The sequence below is a fragment of the Ascaphus truei genome, unplaced genomic scaffold (genome assembly GCF_040206685.1).
Source record: "Ascaphus truei isolate aAscTru1 unplaced genomic scaffold, aAscTru1.hap1 HAP1_SCAFFOLD_1388, whole genome shotgun sequence".
Taxonomy (NCBI): Eukaryota; Metazoa; Chordata; class Amphibia; order Anura; family Ascaphidae; genus Ascaphus; species Ascaphus truei.
The window spans coordinates 35,060-62,606 of record NW_027454268.1 but is presented as its reverse complement, the minus strand read 5'-3'; the positions used below and the strand labels follow the sequence as shown (position 1 = coordinate 62,606).

Sequence of the window (27,547 nt, the reverse complement as noted above, 5' to 3'; positions counted from 1 at the left end):
AAATAGAATTTAAAACATTTAAAATCAGATAAAGAATAGAGATCATTTAAATCTCAATAGATAAATGGTTTATGAGACAGATAACAATTACTGAAAAGCTAAAAGATCCAGTTCTTCATTCAGACCCACTGGACTCATTGTTTGTAATTTGAAAATCCAGTAGGTCTCCTGTTTTCTAAGTTTTAAAAGCCTGTCACCCCTCATGGTTGTATGGCTAATGTGTTCAATACCGACAATGGATAATCCTCCTATATCTTTATTGTGGGCTGTTAAAAAATGACGTGAAACCCCATGTCCAAGGAAGCCTCTTAAGATGTTTCTCCTATGTTCAGTAAAGCGTTCCTTTAAACTTCTCTTGAACAATCATATAAAAACCCCAGTGACTCAGGGAGGAATGTAGCTGCCCCACAAAAATCTAAAAGTAGGGAAATTGAGAAACCCAATCATAACTTCTAACTTTTTTCTTCTTTGTTGTGACGGATGTGAGTGACTGAAGGGGGGGCGGGAGAGAGAGGAAAGGCCGACGATCCGAGCAGGCGGCTCCCCACCTCCCCATGCACCTATCTCCCGCACCAAGGGGACCGGGGGCAAAGGGAGTGCAGGGGGGTGGGGGGCAAAGGAAGCACTAGGGGGGCAAAGGGAGCACCAGGGGGGCAAGGAGGGCAAAGGGAGAGCCAGGGGGCAAAGGGAGAGCCAGGGGGGCAAAGGGAGAGCCAGGGGGGCAAAGGGAGAGCCAGGGGGGCAAAGGGAGAGCCAGGGGGGCAAAGGGAGAGCCAGGGGGGCAAGGAGGGCAAAGGGAACACCATGGGGGCAAAGGGAGAGCCAGGGGGGCAAGTGGAAAGCCAGGGGGGGGGCAAAGGGAGTGCCAGGTGGGACAAAGGGAGCACCAGGGGGGGCAAAGGGAGCTCCAGGAGCACCAGGGAGGGGCAAAGGGAGCACCAGGGGGGGCAAAGGAATAGCCCGCGATCGCAAGTGTAGCCAGGTCCCCTGTCAGGGCCCAGAGCCCCTTCGGGTACTCACAGGGCAGTCAGCCCCCAGGGTGCACAGGGACAGAGTCACATGTCCCAAGGGAGCCAATAGGGCGGCAGCATGTCCCTGCAGGGAGATTGATACATTTCGCGGGCTGGCAGTTGGTGACAGTTGGTGACCGGAGCAGCTAAGGGAAGGAGGTAGGGTGCGGGAGTCAGTGACTCCCTGCACTAGGCCAGCAGCCCCCCAGGCCCCAGATAGCCCTGAGTCACCAGTAGCTGAGTGCTATAGGGACAGGCCCTAGGTTAGGGACCCTGCCCCATTAGCTGTTTGATAGTTAGGGACACAGCGGACGCTGCGTTTCCTGCGGAGAGACTTGGGCTCAAGTCTCCGCCATTAAAGAGAGCTGGACTATCTTCAGGGTGGGATCGCCCCTGACGGATCACCACGCGGGTGGATCCTGGATGTCGTGTGGGAGTTCGTCTGATCCTTTGTGAAGCCATTGCAGGCCCGAGCACGGGAGCGCTCGGCAGGTAACCAGTAACAACAAGTGCACCAACAGAGTCCTCACACGGGACTAGTGGCTGCGCAGTCACACACATCCATATCATTTAAAGGGACATATTGTGTGGGGTCACTGGATATCACGGGGTGGGATCACCTGGTGGGAGGAGGTTGCGTCCTGCGAGACGCCGTAGTAGTGTCGCCTCTAGAGAGGGACACCTGTTATTATATGCAAGTTCGTTCTATGCTCACAAGTAAAGTTATTGGTTGTAATATATATGCTGTTGTGTGATATATATATATTTATATATATTGTCCTGCGAGGATCACTCCCCCTCGGGTGGGAGCCGTCGCAGGTGGAGGCGCTGCACCGAGTACGAGGTTGCTCATATTACTATCATACGTGCCCCAGGCTCCCCGTGGCGGAGACTTAGGCCCCTGTGAGCCTAACAGGTAAAGCCCCACACCTGGTAACACTGCGCTCCCCGCACACACACATTATATGCCATTGTATGGGGGAATACCGTTACACAAGCAAGTCTGCTTCTGGGATTCCTGGCAAATAATAATTATTTATTATCTTGTCCGAATTTGGGGTAGTATTACTCAGTCAAATGTATATCTTAGGGAGCTTCAGACAAACCCGGCTATCCCTGTCAGGCCCCAAACCGCGCCCCTGCACTCTTTCCTAAATCTGTCTCAGCGTCTCCCCTCCTGAAACCCCTCTCCTGGCTTCCTGTCACACCCCGCATCTCACACCCAATTCTCCTCCTCCTCACTTTTACAGCTTTACCCCCCTCTGCCCCTCCTCACATCCCAGCTCTAATTTCTTCCTATGCACCATCCCGACTCTTGCGTTGTACCCCCTTTGTACCTAAAGCCCTCTCCCGCCTTAACCCTTTCTCACTGGCTGCCCCACACTCTGGGATGACCTTTAAGAGCCACCTTAAGGCACACCGGCTGAAAGAAGCATATGAGTAGCCGCGTGGCTAATACTATACACACGATACATGAAGCTCGGCCCCCTGCAGACGCACTTACCACAACGCCCTCCTACTGTCTCTGTACGTTCTTCCTAACAATTAGAGTGTAAGCTCTTTGGAGCAGGGACCCTTCCGAAATGTAACTTTTTGTCTGAAGCACTTATTCCCATGATCTGTTATTTGTATGTAGCCCCCTGTAAGCAGAACGGGCGACTTATCCTTCTACTACTGGAGTAAGCCCTGGTAAGGGCAGGCGCCAGTAGTGACCATGGGTTTTTCCCCCTCACCAAGCCCCGCCTCTGTGATAGAGGCGGGCCCCTGGCCCTGTGCAGGCCTAGACAGAGAGGAGGTCCTGCTGACATCATAGGGGGCGGGGCTGTGTCTCTTTAGTGGGCTGTCCTGTGGGTGTGTGGGAGAGAGGTCTGAGTGCAGCTCGGGAAGAATACTATTTAATAAGAATAGATATGACACGGCCTTCTCCTGCCGGCTCCTCTTAGTTTTATTTCCCCTTCTGTTATCCATATTCTGTATGTCCAGCTACAGGAAGGGTCAGGAGACAGGGAGGACAGAGGCAGGAGAAACCCATCTGGCTCCGGCCTTGCCTGTCCCTACTAATACAAACATACAACCCCTCACTGAATAACATAGCCCTAATCCCATGTGACAAGGAGGGGTAGGACAGGCACTGCTATCCTTCCTCTGCCATATAGGATGGGACCCTCCCCCCCCCATGCTGTGACTCCTGTATGGGATGATACACTGGGGGAGATGCTGCAGGAGAGGAGGAAGCAATCAGAGGTCTCTCCCCCTCCCCCTGGGTATCACTGCAGCTTTCTGCCTGTCTGGGAGTCACAGCTCGCAACTATCGTCTGTGCAAGTCTGTATAGTAAAGATGGAGAGATGAGCACGTGTCTGGATAATAGTTATTTTGCCCATTGCTGTACTGTATGTGTTTGGTGGGGTGGGGGGAGCTGTATTCATGTAAATGTAGGCCATGTTTTTGTTTTTTTAAATACAGGATTGGTACAGCAGGCCAGCGGGGATCCACGGGGACAACCCAAGGACCCCCAGACTCCCACAGGGATCACCTGAGGACCCACGAAGGACACCTGCGGGGAAGAACTGGTGGCCCCACAGCTGTGGGGGCCCCAGGCACCCACAGGGCCCCCCGAGGGCCCCCCAGACTCCCGTGGGAACCACACGAGGGCCCCTAGACACCTGTGGGAACCACCTGAAAGCTCCCAGACAACCGCGTGGATGCCATTGGTGCCCACGGACACCCGCGGGGACCACCTGGAGGCCCACGGAGCCTAGCGGGGACAACCCGAAGTCCCCCAGACACCGGTGGGCACCCCCAGGATGAACTGTGGAACCTGCGGACACCCATCTGGACCACCGGGGACCCCTGCTGGACTGCGGTATTAATCCTGTGTGTAAAAAAAATAATAGTTTTATGAATACTGTAATAGTTTATTAGGGACCTAGGAGGTGGCCAGTGGGGCTGTTATGTGTATTTTTGTTTATTGTGGGTAGTGGGGGTGGGTGAACGGGGTATTGGCCCCAAGGATGGGTGTTTAGGCCTACCGGGTGGGGGGGTAGCGGGAGGGGTTAACCCCTTCATTACCTTAGCGGTATTAACCGCTAAGGTAAAGAAGAGGTTAAGTCATCCCGCAACCCCCCGCAAGGCCTAAACACCCACCCAGGGCCAAATACCACCTTCACCCACCCCCGCTACCCGCAATAAGGCTGGCACGGGTATATAACCCCATCATTGCCTTGGCGGTAATGAAGTTGCCTGTAAATGCATTTTTTATGCATCGGATTCATGCCGGGGGTCTCTGGTGCTGATATTAATGGGTATCAGCTCTGGGACACATGCATTTTATTTTCATCGCAGCTTCACCCCACCTTCTTGCCAACTTTTGTGGCTGGACAATTTGGAGAAGAAACAGCAATTTTAAAGTGGCGATCAGCCGCAATAAGCTGATCAGGGCTTATAGAATTGAGCGTGTTTGAAAAACTGGCGATCAGTGCCGAAAAGTGGCTTATCACCGCGCGTCTGCCGATTTGTAATTTTTATTTATTTCTTTCTTTTTCGGCAAAAAAAACGGTAATTTTTGCTCTTATCGCCAGTTTCTCTGGGCTTACTGAATCGCTGTATCAGTGTGTCTGTATCTGTGTGTGTGTGTGTATCAGTGTGGCTTTTTTGTCGATAAGCTGGTGATAAGTGGCTTATCGCTGCTTACTGCATGAGGGCCTTAGGGAGGATTTGTTCCTATAAAGCAGGGGTGGGGAACGTCCGGCCCGCGAAAATCATTTGGTCCGGCCCCCGGGAAGCAAGCCTGCAAGAATGGTTTAAACAAAAAAAACTACCCCTCTCCTGATTGGCTGCCCGTGCTGTCACTCTGCCAAGATTTGTTTTTTGGCCCACCTCTTCATACATGGAGCAAGTGTAGGGTGCAAGCCGGGCCTCCCCTTCCCTCCGCACTGCCCCCTCCCTTCTCTCCTCCAGTAATGCCGGGCCTCCCCTTCCCTCAGCACTGCCCCCTCCCTTCTCTCCTCCAGTAATGCCGGGCCTCCCCTTCCCTCAGCACTGCCCCCTCCCTTCTCTCCTCCAGTAATGCCGGGCCTCCCCTTCCCTCAGCACTGCCCCCCTCCCTTCTCTCCTCCAATAACGCCGGGCCTCCCCTTCCCTCAGCACTGCCCCCCTCTCTTCTCTCCTCCAGTAATGCCGGGCCTCCCCTTCCCTCAGCACTGCCCCCCTCCCTTCTCTCCTCCAGTAATGCCGGGCCTCCCCTTCCCTCAGCACTGCCCCCCTCCCTTCTCTCCTCCAGTAATCCCGGGCCTCCCCTTCCCTCAGCACTGCCCCCTCCCTTCTCTCCTCCAGTAATGCCGGGCCTCCCCTTCCCTCAGCACTGCCCCCCTCCCTTCTCAATAAGAATAGATATGACACGGCCTAGGAGGTGGCCAGTGGGGCTGTTATGTGTATTTTTGTTTATTGTGGGTAGTGGGGGTGGGTGAACGGGGTATTGGCCCCAAGGATGGGTGTTTAGGCCAACCGGGTGGGGGGGTAGCGGGAGGGGTTAACCCCTTCATTACCTTAGCGGTATTAACCGCTAAGTTAAAGAAGAGGTTAAGTCATCCCGCAACCCCCTGGCAAGGTCTAAACACCCACCCAGGGCCAAATACCACCTTCCCCCACCCCGCTACCCGCAATAAGCCTTGCACGGGTGTATAACCCCTTCATTGCCTTGGCGGTAATGAAGTTGCCTGTAAATGCATTTTTTATGCATGGGATTCATGCCGGGGGTCTCTGGTGCCGATATTAATGGATATCAGCTCTGGGACACATGCATTTTATTTTCATCGCAGCTTCACCCCACCTTCTTGCCAACTTTTGTGGCTGGACAATTTGGAGAAGAAACAGCAATTTTAAAGTGGCGATCAGCCGCAATAAGCTGATCAGGGCTTATAGAATTGAGCGTGTTTGAAAAACTGGCGATCAGTGCCGAAAAGTGGCTTATCACCGCGCGTCTGCCGATTTAATTTATTTATCTTCCGGCAAAAAAAAAAACGATTTCTTTTTGCTCTAATCGCCAGCTTCTCTGGGCTTACTGAATCGCTATCCGACATAAGTATAAAATATAGTCTACCAAGACCCCTAATACAGAGTTACCCACCTTATACGCGAGCAGCTGCCAGACGAGTATAGTAAATGTATCTTATTTCTTTTGCCACTGGAGGGCAGCGTGGAGTTGCAAGGAGTGGCGCCCGTAAGGACGACGTGCCAGTTAGGCGGAAGGAGAAGCGCACACACTGTTATGTGAAACGGATATATTTGGGGAGGGATTTAGGAGTCTGAGTGAGATAATTTATATTTTGTCACAATGGAAAAATTAACCATTTAAATATGCACAGATTTTATCCCACTTTTGGAAATTAGGGATGTTGCCTAAAAGTTTGAGAATGCATAAAGTGCCACCCCTGGGCTTTAATGAAACAGCATTTGTGGGCTAAAGGGAACAGCATTCTGTATAAAGGTATTTTGGACTTGATATAAATAATTGAAGCCAAAAACTAATATTAAGTAAATTGAGAATGGAAAAATCTTCAGCACAAACGTACAGAATGTGATATTCTGAGAGATCTTACAGATGTTATCAAATCCCACAATGAATATATAGAAAATGTCTGTATAGAACGAGTCAAACAAGAATACGCCAATAAAACGTTTAAAGCTGCAGTTCAGTCTTTTTTTTTATTTTATTTATTTTTTTACTTCAATAGTTTCATGTGGGCAATCTCTAATTACCTAAAGAACTGTATAGCTGCAGGTCAATTCGTTCTCCATGTATTGATAGGCGAAATTTGGTGACATAATTAGTGAAGGGATCTGTTTTTCTTCTGCTTCTGTCACTCAGTGGATGCTCATGAATATTCACGAGCACTCCTGCATTGACATGTGCTAGAGGGAGGGCAGGGCTGACAAAGGGGTGTGCCAGGGCTTGTGACAGGACATGAAGGGGCAGTGCCTTAGCAAATGGCTGTTAAAATAGAATACAGGAAAATTGGTCTTTCAAAGTTGTTGTTTTTTAAAACAGAAAATGCTAAAAGTATTTTTTCTTACTACAGAACTGATTTATTAAAAAAAACACACATGCAGGATATTGACTGAACTGCAGCTTTAAAGCATTGTCCTGCATACAGATCAGAGGCGAAGAATGGATATGGATACCCGATGTGAAGCCGGAAATAAGACCGAGAACAATACCGAAAAGACCGTTTCGGGGGAAGAAGGTGAGTGATGAAATAGCCGTCACTGTGTAACTCTTCCAATTACCTGCAACTTCATGCAGAGAAATAGCAACGCTTGTTTTTAACGTGTTAGCGCCAAGGGGGAATTCAACTGCTGAGAGGTTAAGGGAGTTACTCACCCAAACTCAGCGAAGCTTCTGTGTCTCTGTGATAACTCCCCCAGGACATGCTCGGAAACCAGAGGTAACTCAATGTATTTTTGATAAATAGAAACTTGACCTTCTGGGGAGGGGTATATAATGGGTACTGGGCCTGGTGAGGTGGGTATAACGGGTACTGGGCCTGGTGAGGTGGGTATAACGAGTACTGGGCCTGGGGAGGGGCGTATAACAGGGTACTGGCCTTGGGAGGGTTGTATAACTGGGTACTGGGTATGGGGAGGTGGGTATAACGGGTATTTGCCCTGTGGAGGGTGATATAACATGGTATTGCGGAGGGGGTATAAGTGGCACAGGAGCTCTTGTGATACAGAGTATCACTGTCCCTGGTTACAAACACTTCATGTCTTCTGCAGATCAGGACACGCACGAAGGTGGTGCCCTTTGTGCCACCAGACGACGAGGCGGGCTACGAGGCGGACGACGAGGCATACGACATAGTGGGCGTCAAGTGGAACAATGAGGTGGGCTACAAGGCGGCCGATGACGCAGACGTGGTGTACGATGACCAAGGAGCATACGACAGGTGTGGCCGGATCTGCTGCTTCACCTTTTTTAGGTGGAGGAGAAGACCCCGGGAGCAGGTAGGAGAATACGAGAGGTGCGGACAGATCTGCTGCTTCACCTTTTTTAGGCGGAGAAGAAGCCAGGAGCAGGTAGCAGAGGAGCCAGGGCGTAGATACAGGGGTATTCTAGGGGCCCTGAGAAGCTGGTTTGACCGCAGGAGAGGCAGATAAGATCAGGAAGGCTGCAGGAGGGGCAGGTATTAGAGGGAGATAGGGATATTGGGCGTGAGAGGGTGGGAGAGAACAAGGAGCAGGGCCGGAGCACGGGTTTCATGCGCCCGAGGCGAAACTTAAAATTTGTGCCCCAGTTGTATAAAAAATAATAAGATAAATAAAATAATAAAATAAACAGTGGCGTAGCTATCGGGGCTGCAGGGGGTGCGACCGCACCCCAGCGCGACGCAAAATAAAAATAAAAGGGCGCCAAAATACTGGATAAAAAAAATAAAAATAATTTAAAAAAAAAGATAAATGAATTAGAATAGAATAATAAGAAAAAAAATAATAATGATTATTAATGCGCCCCTAGGAGCTCTGCGCGCTAGGCGACCGCCTAATGGCCGGCCGGCCCTGCGAGGTATGCGGGAGGAAAAGGGGTGAATGGCATAGATATGCAGGGGGATGGGGGAGTAGGTGAGTTATACACAGGGGCACAAGGGCCCCATCACCCGCATCTCTATATACGGAGTGTGCCCCTGTGTATAACAACGCTGATCTGTGCTGCTCCATCTGATATCACTGCGCAGTGATCCAGGGACCACCCGATCGCCATTTAATGGGGTCAGGAAGGATTTTTTTTCCCCCATTGCACAGCAGGGGTTATGTTTCGCCTTCTTCTGGATCACAGCAACAAACTGCCCTTTGTGCATGAATTATCAGTGAGATCGTTATACACCCTGCATTGGTCTTCACCCCTTTGCTGCCGGAGGGGCCTGCAATGCATTGCTCTGCGTGTTACTATATCGCTCTGCAATGTGCTGCAGGCCCCTACCAGCAAAGAGATTAATTATTTCAATAAAATACTCTCTTTAATCCAACCTGTGTGTAGTGTCTTTTCTATCCGTTGTATCTATTGCTAACAGCTCAGTGATTCTTCCCCAGGACGCTGCACTAGTGTCACGCTGCCAAGCCCGGGTGTGAGGGAGATTTATAGGGTCACATATACACTTCTGCCAAAACACGAGTGCAAGATCTGTCATATCTTTTATTACACAAAACGGTATCTAAAAAGGTAAAAAGAACATACATGGGATTCTGCTACAAATATCTCTCTAATTACAAACCAATTAGCAAATCATTCAGATTAGAGTCGAGCGAAAAGAAAGGGTTAAGTATCTCATGTACAGTATATGCAGTGCAGGCTGTTCTGCAGCATTACATGCAGGGGACAACGTTTAGGGGATATAAGTAATGCTGATCTCAGAGCTGACCGGCTGACCTGCTCTACCGGCTTATCTGCTCTTCTGGCTGACCGGCTGATCTGCTCTTCTGGCTGACCGGCTGACCTGCTATATATATATATATATATATATATATATATATAATATATAGAGCAGACTGAGAGGAACGCAGCTTGTGGGAGGCTCGGTAAAGCAGTTCAGTGGACACATCGTTTGGCTTGATTGGTGGTGCAGCAGCTAGAGGCAGTCAGGAGAGGCCTCGGTTTCCTGGAGGGACTTCCGTTTTGTGCGGGACACCAGACCGGGTGAGCGTCACATCCGGTAGAAGGAGACCGCGCACGAGAGGACACCATTACAGGCTCGAACGGCACCACTGGCTTATGAGGGCCAATCTCATAACTGCTTTCAAATAACGCTTTACTTGTGAGTGGGCATTTGTCTGGTTTTAAATGTTCCATAAAATTATTGGTAAACTTTAATGCACTAGGTGTGCGCCTGTTTTCTTTTCTTTTTTCTTTCATAGGTATTCCTAGGGAGTTGTGATCCCTTATAAACGGGCTGCCTATACCTGGATGCATTCATTTGGAACAGGACTCTGTGACTTTTAAGGTTTTAAAAGTTTTTTGGAAAAAGTTTTTATTTTCATTTTTTCATATTTTTTATATTTTATATTTCATTCAAGATATTTTTTGTATTACAACACACAATTTTTTTTCCAGAAGCATTTTTAACTATTTTGTCATGTACACTTTGTATTAAAGTTATTACACATTTTATCATAGAATTACATAGGGTTTTTTAATTATATTATTCCACCTTAGCCCCCCCATAGGTTGTATCAACGCAGTTGGCTACTTATTCACAGTTAGGCAGGTTGTTGCATTAGGCGCTCCTTTACCATTTCTGTTTTGTTTTGATATATATATATATATAAAATCAAAAATTAAATAGATGATACCGTTCTGTGGCTAACGAAATGCTTTTATTTGTGCGAGCTTTCGAGATACACTGATCTCTTCTTCCGGCGATGTTACAATGAATGAAGCAAGCAAAAGGTATACTTAAAAACAGTGTCTCTTGGAATGTTATCTGTGCTGGTCCTTCCCCAGTGTGTGGATGTGTTTTATCCCTAGAGGTGTCAAAAGGTTCCTGAAAGCAAGTGATGAAAGAGTGTGTATGTGTATCAGTGTGAATAAAAATGAATGGAGAGCCCACAGTATATACAGTGCTTTACAAAAGGTGTGTGTGGAGTGGGAGTGGATATAAATGGAAGGTGGGTGGGTGTGGAAATGTGAGAGTTTGTAGCACAACTAAAAGTGTGTGTGGATACTTTGTGGTCCCTATTGGTGTATAGGGATGGAAAAACAGTATTTGTATGTGTAAGAGACAGCTGTGTGTGCATACATATAGCAAAGTATGTTAAATTACGCCGCGGGGTCATGTGACGTCACCCTCGTCAAATGCCGCTGCAGGTCACGTGACGCCGCATCAAGGTAAGGGGGGGGGGCGCGAGCACCAGCAGAGGGAAGGCAGGGGGGCGAGCTGCAAAAGTTTGTGCTCCCCTGGTATAACCAATAAATAATATAGCTGATATAGCAATTTGGTTGTGGCTAGAGAGAGATTATAATGGCAGTGAGAATTAGTGGTCAGAATTAATAACAATGCAATTACTAAAAAGTAGCTGTAATAAAATAATAATAAACACTCTGCCTAAACACAATAAAAGTCCAGAAACCTAGCTCTAATAGCTATGTTATAACTCAATCATAAAAAGGATCCAATTCGGGCGTCCTCTGGAGCCCTGGCAGCTCTCTTCAGGGAAACAACCACCTCCTCGATAGATATCTAAACAAAAAAAGAAGAGAAAGCGCCCGCTCCATGTGTAAATTCGGTTTAACAATTTCATTTCCTGGACAAGATAAAAATAACAAACTCACAAACGCCCGTTTGGTAAAAGCATTGTGTGAGACAAGCTCGGGCTCCGTGGTAATCCGGTGGTCAATCCGCAGCTCCAGACTTTGGACGATGACCGGGAAACTCGATAGGCTGCGCCCCTCGCAGTGTGGTCCTCCAGCAATCTGTGGTATGTTGTGGTTCCACTGTAAATCCGGTGTCTCGTCTTGGTCACGTACCAACTTCCCTTCCGGCGTCAGGACGTATAGTGTGGCAATAGCAACGAGAAGAAAGTACTGAGGTGGGGTTGGATCCCCCTCGGTTATTTCTTGTTTTATTAATAAATAATTTACTATATTTTAATCTCTGGTGCGCATTGTGTGCATTTTTCTTCTTGTCTGCACAGTGCTTCAGATGCTGCATCTGAAAAAATGCCGGTGGATCGGGATGTGAGGTAGGGAAGTGACGTCCGCGCCGGAACGTTATTGCCACGCCTCCAAATATTTATTGCCACGCCCCCAATCGCACCCGCTGCATACCCTGCAAAGCCATAAAAAAGCTCAGGCTTCAGCAAGTGTATTGCAGCGTGTGTGCCTTCCCTCCGTCTGAAATACTATAGACACAGCCTTATCGACGCTTACTAAACAAGGCCCGTGTCTCTTTCTCTCTCTCTCTCTCTCTCTCTGTGTCTCTGTCTCTCTCTCTGTGTCTCTGTCTCTCTCTGTGTGTCTCTGTCAAAAGAACATTTCAGTATTGCCAAAGCATGAGTAATAGGGGGTGTGGGACAATGATTACACGAATACTAGGGGGTACGGTATAATGGTTATACAGTACATTTCTTTACTCTCTCTCTCTCTCTCTCTCTCTCTCTCTCTGTGTCTGTCTCTCTCTCTCTGTGTCTCTCTCTCTCTGTGTCTCTCTCTCTCTGTGTCTCTCTCTCCCTATGTCCCTCTCTCTGTCTCTCTCATTCTCTGTCTCTCTCTGTGTCTCTCTCTCATTCTCTGTCTCTCTCTCATTCTCTGTCTCTCTCTCATTCTCTGTCTCTCTCTCATTCTCTGTCTCTCTCTCATTCTCTGTCTCTCTCTCATTCTCTGTCTCTCTCTCATTCTCTGTCTCTCTCTCTCATCCCTGTATGATAGGTATGTTCCAACTCTATTTTTTGCTCTTCTTTTCCGTTTGAGAGGAGGGAGTCCCTCACCTCTTCAGCCACACACCAGGAACGCTGGATTGCTTTCAGACGTTCGGAGAGGCGGATAAAGTCGTGGATTGCAGGCACTGATTTATCTGGTAAGTACCGCAAACATGCTTGAACAAGGGCCGTAGACATTTTTTTTGATGGTTTAGATTATCAGTGTCTGTGGTTGTTAGTTATTGGTATTAAAGTTTTTTGATGTTGTTACGAATCAAATACATTTTGAAGTAGTAATCCCCTCCGAACTGGGCATTCCTGGCCAATAATGCCCTGGCTGTAAGAGTTGAAGGGCCCAAGCAAAGCCCCCACCTCTATACACACTAACACTGCAGGGGCATGAGAGTGTCTTGTTGTCATGGCACGTGATGTAATTTGTTTAATAAATTATTTTTTAACGTGTCCCGGTTTTTCATTTTCGAAATCTGGTCACCCTATTCATCAAGCAGAAAAAGTGAAGAAACAATTGTAGTTTTGCTAATGGACGTCATTTTGGCATATCATTAGCTTTGAGGATACCCATTAATATGAAGAAAAATAACATCGATTCCCAATGTAGCCCCCCTTCCCTGGGCCAATCGCAGATCGGGCCCCCTCCTCTGTACTAGGGTCTGGCTACGTGTCTGAGTGTGGTGCATACCTGCTGGCAACAGGGGGGCCTGAGTCTCCCGCGATGGTATGGGGGGTGACAGGATCAGGTTTCTGGGGTGAATGCCTCCGTCTCATCAGAGCAGGATGAAATTTCTCTTCAGAAGGACTTGGAGAGACTGGAAACGTGGGCAGGTAAATGGCAAATGAGGTTTAATACAGATAAATGTAAGGTTATGCATTTGGGATGCAAGAATAAAAAGGCGACTTACAAATTAAATGGAGATATATTGGGGGAATCCTTGATGGAGAAGGATTTAGGAGTGCTTGTAGACAGCAGGCTTAGCAATAGTGCCCAATGTCATGCAGTAGCTGCAAAGGCAAACAAGATCTTATCTTGCATCAAACGGGCAATGGATGGAAGGGAAGTAGACATAATTATGCCCCTTTACAAAGCATTAGTAAGACCACACCTTGAATATGGAGTACAATTTTGGGCACCAATCCTAAGAAAAGACATTATGGAACTAGAGAGAGTGCAGAGAAGAACCACCAAATTAATAAAGGAGAGGCTAGCTATATTGGATTTATTTACATTAGAAAAGAGGGGTCTAAGAGGGGATATGATAACTATATACAAATATATTCAGGGACAATACAAGGAGCTTTCAAAAGAACTATTCATCCCACGGGCAGTACAAAGGACTCGGGGCCATCCCTTAAGGTTGGAGGAAAGGAAATTTCACCAGCAACAAAGGAAAGGGTTCTTTACAGTAAGGGCAGTTAAAATGTGGAACTCATTACCCATGGAGACTGTGATGGCAGATACAATAGATTTGTTCAAAAAAAGGTTGGACATCTTTTTAGATGGGAAAGGTATACAGGGATATACCAAATAAGTATATATGGGAAGGATGTTGATCCAGGGATTAATCCGATTGCCAATTCTTGGAGTCAGGAAGGAATTAATTTTTCCCCTTAATGGGGTTTTTTGTTTGCCTTCCTCTGGATCAATAAGTAAGTATAGATATAAAATAATGTATCTGTTGTCTGAATTTAGCATAGGTTGAACTTGATGGATGTACGTCTTTTTTCAACCTCATCTACTATGTAACTATGTAACTATGTATGTAATGGTGCAGCGCCTCCATCTCTGAGCCCCAGGAATACGGGTGGAATCCTTCCAGAGAGTCGTCCCCCCCCTCGGGGATGAGAGATTCCAGTCTCACACTGTATATCTTTAAAAGCAGCCGCAGCTCTTTATTCACAGCAGCAGAATAGCAGCAACAAGACTGTCAATCAGGTACAGGGTGTCTTCCTCCACACAGGACTGCTCTCCCTCAGGATGGTCTCTGTGTCCCTGCCACCACCCCAGGTCAAGGGCACCCAGGGTGGGGCTAGATCTTCCCTCGCCCCCTAAACAGGGTGAGAGGAATTGGTCCACCTCCCTAACTAAGGTTGCATCACCTCTACTCAGAGGCTGATGGCTCCCCTTCTCCAACGGCCAATTGATATAGGCTCTCTCTGTCACCCTGGGCCAGCCAGGTGACAGACTCAGCAGACTCTAACTCTGGACTGAACTCTTAACTCTGACACACACTTCTACTAAATAGGAAGTGCACTGCTCTTTATGATATTGGCAGGCACTGCCCCTGTGTCTCTGCCTACCACACAGGGTCAGGTACCAATTTCAGGAATGTCCCGTTATTAGCGTAAACACAACAGAGTTCCATGGATCTAGCATTAAGACTGTAAGCTCTGCAGGCCAGGGATTTCCTTTCCTATTGTCTGATTTTGTTTGTTGCACTTATTGTACTATAATTCTCTGTACTGTATTGCCTCTCTTATAAAGCGCTATATAAATAAAGATTTACATACATAATATATCTTAATGCATCTTAAGACACCTTAGAGTTCCCTCTATAAGACACTTTATGGTCCACTCAAGTGAATAGTCTGTAAGTAGGGTGACCATTCGTCCCGGTTTTGCCGGGACAGTCCCGTTTTTTTCTGCCCTGTCCCGATTTTAGCTCCGTCCCGGTTATGTCCCGGTTTTTGTCCCTGGTCCCGGTATTGCGGGGCAGCGGCGGTGAGGAGAATGCGGCGGCCGGTAAGTATTTTCTATGTGTGTGTGTGAATGCTGCCGGGGAGACTGAATGAATGATGATGCCGGTGGGCGGGACTTAGAATGCCGGCCGGTCCGCAGGGGATTGGTTGCAGGCAGGTCAGAGGAAGCCGGGGGCGGGACTTCCGCTTTGTGCAGAGCACACGTGTCTTCCCGCTCCCGGCTCCTCTGTTCGCGGTGAGTGTCCCCTTTCTGTCCCGGGTCCCAGCCAGGGGGGGTAATAGGAGGTGGTAGCGGGGGTGCGCCTACCTTTGTACCACCTTGTACCTTTGCCCCCCGGCGCTCCCACGTTTGCCCCCCCCGGCGCTCCCACGTTTGCCCCCCCCGGCGCTCACAGCTTTGCCCCCCCGGCGCTCCCACCTTTGCCCCCCCGGCGCTCACAGCTTTGTCCCCCCGGCGCTCACAGCTTTGCCTCCCCTGGTGCTCCCACCTTTGCCCCCCCGGCGCTCACAGCTTTGTCCCCCGTCGCTCACAGCTTTGCCCCCTGGCGCTCACTTCCCCCCGTGCCCTTGGTGTGGGAGATGGGCTCGGAGGCGGGCAGTGGTTGCTGCGCGGTCGCAGGCGGTGCAGGGGGAGGCGGGGTGTATCTCTGTGTGTGTGTGTATCAGTGTGTGTGTGTGTGTGTGTGTGTGTGTGTGTGTGTGTGTGTGTGTGTGTGTGTGTGTGTGTGTGTGTGTGTGTGTGTGTGTGTGTGTATCTGTGTGTGTGTGTGTATCAGTGTGTGTGTGTGTGTGTGTGTGTGTGTGTGTCTGTGTGTGTGTATCAGTGTGTGTGTGTGTGTGTATCAGTGTGTGTGTGTGTGTGTGTGTGTGTGTGTGTGTGTGTGTGTGTGTGTATCAGTGTGGCTTTTTTGGTGATAAGCTGGTGATAAGTGGCTTATCGCTGCTTACTGCATGAGGGCCTTAGGGAGGATTTGTTCCTTTAAAGTACACCTAGTTTGGCATAGGATTTGGATGTCAGGGTATCAATGTGCAACCCAAATGTTAAATGGGAGTTGAATGTCCAGATATTTCAAACAAGTAACAGGGGCTAGGATGGTTTTAGAGCTGGTTTTTATCTGAAGCTCTGTCATTGGCAGCTTTAGCAATTTAGCTCTGGTCCCAAATACCATTGTTACAGTCTTGTCAGTGTTTAAAATCAGTTTGTTTTGGGAAATCCAGTTTCAAGTCTCAAAAAATCAGATTGAAGTATGTGTTCAAGGTCAGAGAGGCGAGGGCTGCGTGCATATAGGATAAGATCTAAGGCCTCTCACAATAACCCGTTAGGAATATTAATTCCTCATCTATCCGACATAAGTATAAAATATAGTCTACCAAGACCCCTAATACAGAGTTACCCACCTTATACGGGAGCAGCTGCCAGACGAGTATAGTAAATGTATCTTATTTCTTTTGCCACTGGAGGGCAGCGTGGAGTTACATGGAGTGGCGCCCGTAAGGACGACATGCCAGTTAGGCGGAAGGAGAAGCGCACACATTTTTATGTGAAACGGATATATTTGAGGAGGGATTTAGGAGTCTGAGTGAGAAAATTTATATTTTGTCACAATGGAAAAATGGAAAAATTAACCATTTAAATATGCACAGATTTTATCCCACTTTTGGAAATTAGGGATGTTGCCTAAAAGTTTGAGAATGCATAAAGTGCCACCCCTGGGCTTTAATGAAGCAGCATTTGTGGGCTAAGGGGAACAGCATTCTGTATAAAGGTATTTTGGACTCGATATAAATAATTGAAGCCAAAAACTAATATTAAGTAAATTGAGAATGGAAAAAACTTCAGCACAAACGTACAGAATGTGATATTCTGAGAGATCTTACAGATGTTATCAAATCCCACAGTGAATATATAGAAAATGTTTGTATAGAACGAGTCAAACAAGAATACGCCAATAAAACGTTTAAAGCTGCAGTTCAGTCTTTTTTTTTTTTTTTTTTTTTTACTTCAATAGTTTCATGTGTGCAATCTCTAATTACCTAAAGAACTGTATAGCTGCAGGTCAATTCGTTCTCCATGTATTGATAGGTGAAATTTGGTGACATAATTAGTGAAGGGATCTGTTTTTCTTCTGCTTCAGTCACTCAGTGGAAGCTCATGAATATTCATGAGCACTCGTGCACTGATACAGTATGTGCTAGAGGGAGGGCAGGGCTGACAAAGGGGTGTGCCAGGACTTGTGACAGGACATGAAGGGGCAGTGCCTTAGCAAATGGCTGTTAAAATAGAATACAAGAAAATTGGTCTTTCAAAGTTGTATTTTTTCTTACTACAGAACTGATTTATTAAAAAAAAACACACATGCAGGATATTGACTTAACTGCAGCTTTAATTGGGAGATACAGGGGCCACAATTCAGGTCATTTAGCTGAAAGAAGGGAAGCCAGTCAGCCAGTAGAGCAGGTCAGCCAGTCAGCCAGTAAAGCAGGTCAGCCGGTCGAGCAGATCAGCCGGTCAGCCAGTAGAGCAGGTCAGCTGGTCAGCCAGTAGAGCAGGTCAGCCGGTCAGCTCTGAGATCAGCATTACTTAAATCTCCTAACCTTTGCCCCCTGCATGTAATGCTACAGAACATGTGAAAAGGAAACTTATCAAATAGTGGCGCTCTAATTAAATAAATCAAAACTTGCTAAAAATAGTGACAGTGGTGATACTTATATAGACACTTCTAATAAAAAATTAGGATGTGAACAGTGATTAAATAATCAATGGTGATACTTATACAGACACATATACTGATGCTGCTATAACCCGGCAAGGATTTCTCTGTCTGTCCTCTTGGTAGATACTGGCGGTGATTCTCCAGGAAGCGCAAGGATATGTGAAGGTAAAAGAATATATTGATAGTGCAATATTGTATGTAATAGTTATGAATGAGGCTGTTCTAATATAAATGTACTCACAAGCGTGAGAAGATTAAAGGCACATAAAGGTATCTTTTGGTAATGTGGATGTCACACAGCGGTCATGAGTTCAGTATCAGCCCCCATGTAGACTCCAAGAGACCTTAAATAAGAAGACTGGACATAGTGCAGACTGTATACAAAAAGATTTTTAAAAGGTAAGTGGAAATTGTTACACTCACATGGTTTCAAGGATTTAAAAGCATTTAGACCACACGTAGTGGATCTCAGCAGCCGGATAGATAGTATCAATGGTTCCCCTCCTCTGTGGCGTGCGTGTCACGGGTAGCGTTCCACCAGCACCGGAAGTGATGTCATCTGTTTCCAGGGGTTCCTTCAGCATTGGCCGGAACCCCTGGAAACAGATGACATCACTTCCGGTGCTGGTGGAACGCTACCCGTGACACGCACGCCACAGAGGAGGGGAACCATTGATACTATCTATCCGGCTGCTGAGATCCACTACGTGTGGTCTAAATGCTTTTAAATCCTTGAAACCATGTGAGTGTAACAATTTCCACTTACCTTTTAAAAATCTTTTTGTATACAGTCTGCACTATGTCCAGTCTTCTTATTTAAGGTCTCTTGGAGTCTACATGGGGGCTGATACTGAACTCATGACCGCTGTGTGACATCCACATTACCCAAAGATACCTTTATGTGCCTTTAATCTTCTCACGCTTGTGAGTACATTTATATTAGAACAGCCTCATTCATAACTATTACATACAATATTGCACTATCAATATATTCTTTTACCTTCACATATCCTTGCGCTTCCTGGAGAATCACCGCCAATGCTACAGAACAGCCTACACTGCATATACTGTACATGAGATACTTAACCCTTTCTTTCGCTTGACTCTAATCTGAATGATTTGCTAATTGGTTTGTAATTAGAGAGATATTTGTAGCAGAATCCCATGTATGTTATTTTTACCTTTTTAGATACCGTTTTGTGTAATAAAAGATATGACAGATCTTGCACTTGTGTTTTGGCAGAAGTGTGTATGTAACCCTATAAACCTTCTTCACACCCGGGCTTGGCAGCGTGACACTAGTGCAGCGTCCTGGGGAAGAATCACTGAGCTGTTAGCAATAGATACAACGGATAGAAAAGACACTACACATAGGTTGGATTAAAGAGAGTATTTTATTTAAATAATTAATCTCTTTGCTGGGAGGGGCCTGCAGCACATTGCAGAGCGATATAGTAACACGCAGAGCAATGCACTGCAGGCCCCTCCGGCAGCGAAGGGGTGAAGACCAATGCAGGGTGTATAAAGATCTCACTGATAATTCATGCACAAAGGGCAGTTTGTTGCTGTGATCCAGAGGAAGGCGAAACATAACCCCTGCTGTGCAATGGGGGGAAAAATTCCTTCCTGACCCCACTAAATGGCGATCGGATGGTCCCTGGATCACTGCGCAGTGAGATCAGATGGAGCAGCACAGATCAGCGTTGTTATACACAGGGGCACACTCAGTATATAGAGATGCGGGTGATGGGGCCCTTGTGCCCCTGTGTATAACTCACCTGCTCCCTCATCCCCCTGCATATCTATCCCATTCACCCCTTTTCCTCCCGCATACCTCGCAGGGCCGGCTGGCCATTAGGCGGTCGCCTAGCGCGCAGAGGTCCTAGGGGCGCATTAATAATCATTATTATTTTTTCCTCTTATTATTTCTAATTTATTTATCTTTTTTTTTTGAAAATTATTATTCTTTTTTTTATCCAGTATTTTGGCGCCCTTTTATTTTTATTTTGCGTCGCGCTGGGGTGCGGTCGCACCCCCAGCAGCCCCGATAGCTACGCCACTGTTTATTTTATTATTTTATTTATCTTATTATTTTTTATACAACTGGGGCACAAATTTTAAGTTTCGCCTCGGGCGCATGAAACCCGTGCTCCGGCCCTGCTCCTTGTTCTCTCTCACCCTCTCACGCCCAATATCCCTATCTCCCTCTAGTACCTGCCCCTCCCGCAGCCGTCCTGATCTTATCTGCCTCTCCTGCGGTCAAACCAACTTCTCAGGGCCCCTAGAAAATCCCTGTATCTACGCCCTGGCTCCTCTGCTACCTGCTCCCGGGGTCTTCTCCGCCTAAAAAAGGTGAAGCAGCAGATCCGTCCACACCTCTCGTATTCTCCTTCGCCATGGCCCACCTCGTCGCCAGACTTGACATCCGCTTTGTCGTATGCCTCATCGTCCGCCTCGTAGCCCGCCTCGTCGTCTGGTGGCACGAAGGGCTCCACCTTCGTGCGTGTCCTGACCTGCAGGAGACATGAAGTGTTTGTAACCAGGGACAGTGATACTCTGTATCGCAAGAACTCCTGTGCCACCTATACCCCCCCAATACCACGTTATACCGCCCTCCACGGGGCAAATACCCGTTATACCCACCTCCCCAGGCCCAGTACCCAGTTATACACCCCTCCCCAGGCCCAATACCCTGTTATACACCCCTCCCAAGGCCCAGTACCCTGTTATACACCCCTCTCCTAGGCCCAGTACCCTGTTATACACCCCTCCCCAGGCCCAGTACCCTGTTATACACCCCTCCCCAGGCCCAGTACCCTGTTATACACCCCTCCCCAGGCCCAGTATCCTGTTATACACCCCTCCCCAGGCCCAGTACCCTGTTATATACCCCTCCCCAGGCCCAGTACCCTGTTATACACCCCTCCCCAGGCCCAGTACCCTGTTATACGCCCCTCCCCAGGCCCAGTACCCGTTATACCCACCTCACCAGGCCCAGTACCCGTTATACCCACCTCACCAGGCCCAGTACCCATTATATACCCCTCCCCAGAACTCCGTTATACGTCCCTCCCCAGGATCCTTTACACACACACACACTCCCCAGACGCAGGACCCCCTACGGTGGAGGTGTAATGTCACATGGGTAGTGGAAGGTTTCCCAGAGAAGGTGTCCATGTGTCAGAGTTGTTTCATCACCTTGGGTGAGAAGTCTCCCTACTCTCTGCCTTTCCTTTCCCTCTCCTGTCAGTCTCTCTCTCCCCCTTTAATCTTATCTCTTTTATTTATCTCTGTCCCTCCTTATTTTTGTATCTATGTATTTCTCTCCCCCCCCCCCCATGTAAGGCCTGGGACATAGAGGGTTCAGCCGCGCTGAGCCGCGCTCCTGCTCTGCCTCGCCTGCTGAAAATTGTGTTTTTTTCTGTCCTTGCAGGCGAGGCAGTGAGCGCGCTCTGGGGGCGGGGTGGAGGCGGAGCAGTGGCAGAGCGGAGGCGTGTCAGGAGGCGGAGCGGGAAGCGGGGTTGTCCCCGCTCCCATTGGATGGGAGCGGTCACGTGACCGCTTCTTCGCTTCCCCGAGCGGCAAATTTGAAACTTGCCTGTCTCGGCAAAGTTTCTGAGCCTCTGCACGCATGAGCACGCATGCGGAGGGGGAAACTATAGCCGCACTGATGACAGATGCAGGGGGTTTGTGCATCTGCTCAGCGCGGCTCAGCCCACCTCAGCGAGCTTGTACTTACTAATAGGCCCAGGCCTAATAGGGGCACAAACCTCAGATCTAAGTGTGTGGGGTTCTCTGTGTCTGGAGAGACCCCTAAATGTTCTCTCTTTGTTTGGGGAGACCCCTAAATATTCCCCAGTGTAGCTCGTTTCAAAATAACCCAGAAAAGTAGCCTTGAGCCCTCGGTGACCGGGCGCTAGGACCAGAGGGACTAGGCTCTCCCTTACCTGTGAGTGTGGACTACGTCCCCCCTGGCCTCCCCCCCCCCCTCTGGCAGTGACGTGACACAGCCGGGGGAAGGGCCAGGGAGGTTAGAATTAGACAGAGGCGCGGGGTCAGTCTACGCCCTGCTATGGGAGTCCCGCCCACCCTGCCCTTTATTGTGAATTCTGGTAAATATGTTGGTTGTACGTGTTTAAAAGAAAAAAAAGAATAAATAAACAATGAAAATGAATAACAGAAATAAAATAAAAGGTGGCTGGGAGTGGCGAGTGGGCGCGGCTCATTTACACGTGCGTTCCTGGGCCCATTCTCGCCAGACAGGCGGGGCCCGGCTAGGGGGGAGTTACGGGCCATTGGATCGGGTACCTTTGGCCTTTACCCAATGAGCGAGCACTCTGGCAGGGGGTTGGCACTAATTAGGTTAATTGATGTTTTACTAAAAAGCAGCGGCCGCCAGACCTCGTGTTTGTGGTTATTTGTATATTGGTTATGGTGGGGTTTGGGAAGCCAAGGGAAGGGGGGGAAGAAGAGGGGGTCTCACAGTCTCCGAGGTCAAGTTTCTATTTATCAAAAATACATTGAGTTACCTCTGGTTTTCAGGCATGTCCTGGGGGAGTTATCACAGAGACACAGAAGCGTTGCTGAGTTTGGGTGAGTAACTCCCTTAACCTCTCAGCAGTTGAATTCCCCCTTGGCGCTAATACGTTAAAAACAAGCGTTGCTATTTCTCTGCATGAAGTTGCAGGTAATTGGAAGAGTTACACAGTGACAGCTATTTCATCACTCGAAACGGTCTTTTCGGTATTGTTCTCTGTCTTATTTCCGGCTTCACATCGGGTATCCATATCCATTCTTCGCCTCTGATCTGTATGCAGGACAATGCTTTAAAGCTGCAGTTCAGTCAATATCCTGCATGTGTGTTTTTTTTAATAAATCAGTTCTGTAGTAAGAAAAAATACTTTTAGCATTTTCTGTTTTAAAAAAAACAACTTTGAAAGACCAATTTTCTTGTATTCTATTTTAACAGCCATTTGCTAAGGCACTGCCCCTTCATGTCCTGTCACAAGCCCTGGCACACCCCTTTGTCAGCCCTGCCCTCCCTCTAGCACATGTCAATGCAGGAGTGCTCATGAATATTCATGAGCTTCCACTGAGAGACAGAAGCAGAAGAAAAACAGATCCCTTCACTAATTATGTCACCAAATTTCGCTTATCAATACATGGAGAACGAATTGACCTGCAGCTATACAGTTCTTTAGGTAATTAGAGATTGCCCACATGAAACTATTGAAGTAAAAAAATAAATAAAATAAAAAAAAGACTGAACTGCAGCTTTAATAGGGCCTCTTTGGACTTGAATATTTTGGTTATTGAGGAGGTGGGGGAACAACTTAGCCACACAAGGAAGTATATACTCAAAGTGGAAATCCTCATTGAACAGTCTAGCCCTGGTACGGACGTTGTACAATCATTGGATAGTCTTAAGACCAAGCTGGAAAAAAATTAAAAGTGATCTTATTCACTTTAAGAAGTTGAAATTCAAAAAAGTTGTTAATGACTATAAAGATGGAAGAGTATACCCGTGGCTGAAGCAAGACCCAAAACAACGCAAGAACCAAAGAGGGAGAGCACCCCAGGGAGTCCAAGAAGTCCACACCAGTGACTCTGAAGCCCATTCCTCAACAGAACGTCAGAGAGGCCAAAGTCCGGCCCCTTTTTTAGGCCAATCCAAGGACAAGGAGAAAGGAAAATTAGACGCGGGGGCCAGGGGAAAGGGAAGATCACCCTATCCCCTACGTACAACGGAGCAGAAATGAGTATAGACACCTTGGTTGTTAATCTGTCTGATTACACTCTTAATCAATGTGAAATGTCTGTCTTAGCTAGGGGGCCCTCATATGTACCTACTACATTGTTTAATGATTTTGATTTGGAGGTTGACCTATTTAAATTCGAACGTGTATTAAACCTTAAATCATTTTTTTCTAACAGGTCTACAGAATCGGTGCATTCCAATATCCAACCAGGGACAGGTAATCCTCCTATGAACAACAAGGGACAGTTAATTTGGCCACTGACCAGCAAGGGACAGATAATTCGGCTTCTTATCAAGGTACCAAAATGTGCAAGCTCAAATCCACTTTTGTCCCGCCATTTAAAAATCAATCAGTCAGCACATATATACGACTGGTTAAGGGGGACATTGCAAGGTACAAAAAAAAACAAACATAGGGCTACATACAATATGTCTGTTCAGGAAAAGGAAGCATTAAAAATGTTGACTAATAATAATGAGATTATTATTAAGCGTGCGGACAAGGGGGTGCCCTAGTAGTGCAGAATTACTCAGATTATAAGGCTGAAACCATCAGACAACTGAGTGACATTAACTGCTACATTAAATTGGATAAGGACCCTACTGTACCTTTAACTATGCGAGAGAAATTAAGGAAATTATCCAAATGGGGGTTAATAACCGGTGGATAACCGGAGCCTGAATCTGAGTTTCTAACTATGTTGCATCCTAAATGCCCTATTTTCTATACCTTGCCCAAAATACACAAGAATTTAAACAATCCCCTGGGGCGGCCTTTTATAGCTGCTATTAATTCATTAAATCAACCCCTTGCAAAATTTGTAGACACATTTCTACAACCTATAGCACAGACAGCCAACTCATACATCAAAGACACGTTTGATTTCCTTGACAAATTAAAAAACTCACCTGGTGATGGGACTAATCATATTCTGGTTAGTTTAGATGTGTCTAGCCTTTATACAATAATCCCCCATGTTGAAGGTCTTGAGATAATCAAGGCCACCCTCATTCGCCATTATAGTGATACTGTTCCAATTGAATACATTATGCTCATTTTACATTTCATTCTCTATAAAAATTATTTTAGATTTGAGAGTGATTTCTTCCTGCAGATTAAGGGGAGAGCAATGGGCAGTAATATGGCCCCTGCTTACGCCAACATATACATGACACATTTCGAAGAGCAGTACATCTACAAATCAGACTTTTTAGTGCATATTAAAAGCTATTACAGATATATTGATGATGTTTTTCATATGGACAGGTACGTAGGATCAGCTGTTATCTTTTTTTGAGTATCTTAATGGTCTCCATTCACCGGTCCTCCTCACTAATACATGGAGTACACAGCAACTCTCTTTTTTAGATGTCCTCATTACACAGACTAATGGGGAGTTACATACTGATCTTTTTAGAAAGGATACAGACAGAAATGCAATTTTAAGGGCAGATAGCCATCATCCTCCTTCTCTTATTGATGCATTACCTTTTTCACAGAAAGTCCAGGTCTGCAAAATCACGAGCAGGAAGGATCATATTGAACCAGCTATTGGAGTACTACGTGGTAGATTCCTGGCTAGGGGATATCTTCCTGCGTATATCCTCCTGCTGTGTTAGACCGGGCACTGGATAAAGAGGTAAGTGCTACCAAAAATAAGAAGGAGGACGGGCTTGTATTTACCACTATATACAGTCAAGCTGGTGGTTTTATTAAATCTACCATTCTTAAACACTGGCATATTCTGCAAAATGATGATATATTATCTGAAAGTTGCTGTGTACCACCAATGGTGGCATTCAAAAGAGGGAGAAATCTGGCGGATAGCCTGATACATGCAGATAATGAGGGTAACTACAGAACTCCTCATTTTCTGGAGGGTGGCAGACCGGGTAACTTTAGATGCATGAGCTGCTCGGTCTGTAACAGTCTGACTACCGGTAGTCAATTCAGTCACCCCCAAAGCGGGAGGATCATAAAAATCAAAAAAAAAATCACATGTAGATCTGAATATGTAGTGTACGTAATAAAGTGTCAATGTGGTCTTCTTTATGTGGGTAAGACCATAAGAATGTTAAAAACAAGGTTCATTGAACATAAAAGTGTAATTCGAAAAGGTACGGATCCCTCTATTCTTGTGCAACACTGTGTGGAACACAATCATAATGTTAACTCTTTACGCATCATGGGTATTGAGACAGTAGCACCTAGACAAGGCACTCCAGATAGGGAGACTTTCTTATTGAGACGTGAAGCATTCTGGATACATGCTTTAAATACCAGCAACGGTATGGGTCTTAATGAGCAACAGAATTTAAAATGCTTCTTTAATAGAAGGTAATTTTTTGTCTTTCTACAGGCATATTTGATCTTGCACCATCCATGGACTCTGCACTTACCAATTAAGAAGATTATCCTTTTGTGTGTTTTTTTCCCTTCTTTTTTTCCCCTCCCTCCCTCCCCCTTCCCCTCCCTCCCTTCCCCTTCCCCATCCTCCCTTCCCCTTCACCCCCCCCCCTGGTTGTGTGTACCCATTTCTGACCTAGGTATACACACTAGTATATTCTAAATACGGATGTACTGCATATTCTTATGTGGCATTTCACTGTAACTTTGCAGGATTATACTGATGTCATCAGCAGTATACAGTCACATGTTTTAATAGTATATTGCTGTATTAGTTTTGTGCACATATGCTTTATTAATATTTTGGTGTGTGGTTTATTTACACTTTCAGGGTGATTTATAGGAGTGTCTCACTCCTCCCTGCTCTGACACTGATCCCATGGCGACGGATACATCTTTGTCCAGCCCTGTGAGTACAGTCTTGATTGGTGCACGCCCGCCCCCCATTACCCCCCCCTGACTGCCGGGTCACGCTGACGTCATCATGGGGGAGTGTTCAGTCTGGGGAGAGGTGTGGCTGTGGCTGCAGTCCTCCAAGACAGCTCTATGCTGTATTGCCCGGGATTTAGACCTAGACGTCTGACGTCACAAGGGGGCGCCATATGGTAGCTCTGACGTCATCAGGTGGGCGTCAACATCCTGGTTATGTGGCAGAGCGGGGAGGGGTGAGTATCAGGGGGGTGGTATATATTGTGACTGTTTCTTGTGTTTGTAGCCTTCATCTTGACTGCCGAAACGTTGGACTTTATGGCATATTAAACCTCCTTTGAGTAAGACCGTGTGCCTGCTTCTTCTTCTTTGTCCGGCTACAGGAAGGGTCAGGAGACAGGGAGGACAGAGGCAGGAGAACCCCATCTGGCTCCGGCCTTGCCTGTCCCTATGAATACAAACATACAACCCCTCACTGAATAACATAGCCCTAATCCCATGTAATAATCCTGGGTGTAAACAAAATAATGGTTTTATGAATATTGTAATGGTTTATTAGGGACCTAGGAGGTGGCCAGTGGGGCTGTTATGTGTATTTTTGTTTATTGTGGGTAGCGGGGGTGGGTGAACGGGGTATTGGCCCCAAGGATGGGTGTTTAGGCCTACCGGGTGGGGGGGTAGCGGGAGGGGTTAACCCCTTCATTACCTTAGCGGTATTAACCGCTAAGTTAAAGAAGAGGTTAAGTCATCCCGCAACCCCCTGGCAAGGCCTAAACACCCACCCAGGGCCAAAAAATTATATCTGATTGTCACATTAGGCCAGGCCAAATACACCTTTATATTTAAGGGATCAAGTACAAGGCTAAACAGGCAGAAAAACAAATGGTGGTTCATTCATATAAGACCTTGATAACACAAACACAAGAAACAGAGAATATACTTTGGCGGACCTTATACTTATTAGGAAAATAACTTGGGGAGATTTGGACTCGAAATCCAGGAGTCTGGGGGCACAGGGAGGCCGTGGTGTAATTCACACTGCGTATCGTCAAATCATGCCTGCTTGCTGGGGAAAATTAAGTGACTACCAGCACTTTGGCCCCACAA

General features: G+C 47.0%; 2 long non-coding RNA genes across 2 annotated transcripts; both read left to right on the top strand.

Moving 5' to 3' along the window:
• Window positions 1–1,114: 1,114 nt before the first annotated feature.
• Window positions 1,115–11,742, top strand: LOC142475796 (uncharacterized). Its single transcript, XR_012791144.1, has 3 exons — window positions 1,115–1,502; window positions 3,475–3,885; window positions 11,695–11,742. It is a non-coding gene; the product is annotated as an uncharacterized LOC142475796 (long non-coding RNA).
• A 692-nt stretch (window positions 11,743–12,434) lies between these two features.
• Window positions 12,435–26,812, top strand: LOC142475795 (uncharacterized). Its single transcript, XR_012791143.1, has 4 exons — window positions 12,435–12,575; window positions 23,781–23,901; window positions 25,105–25,244; window positions 25,965–26,812. It is a non-coding gene; the product is annotated as an uncharacterized LOC142475795 (long non-coding RNA).
• The last annotated feature ends 735 nt before the right edge of the window (window positions 26,813–27,547 follow it).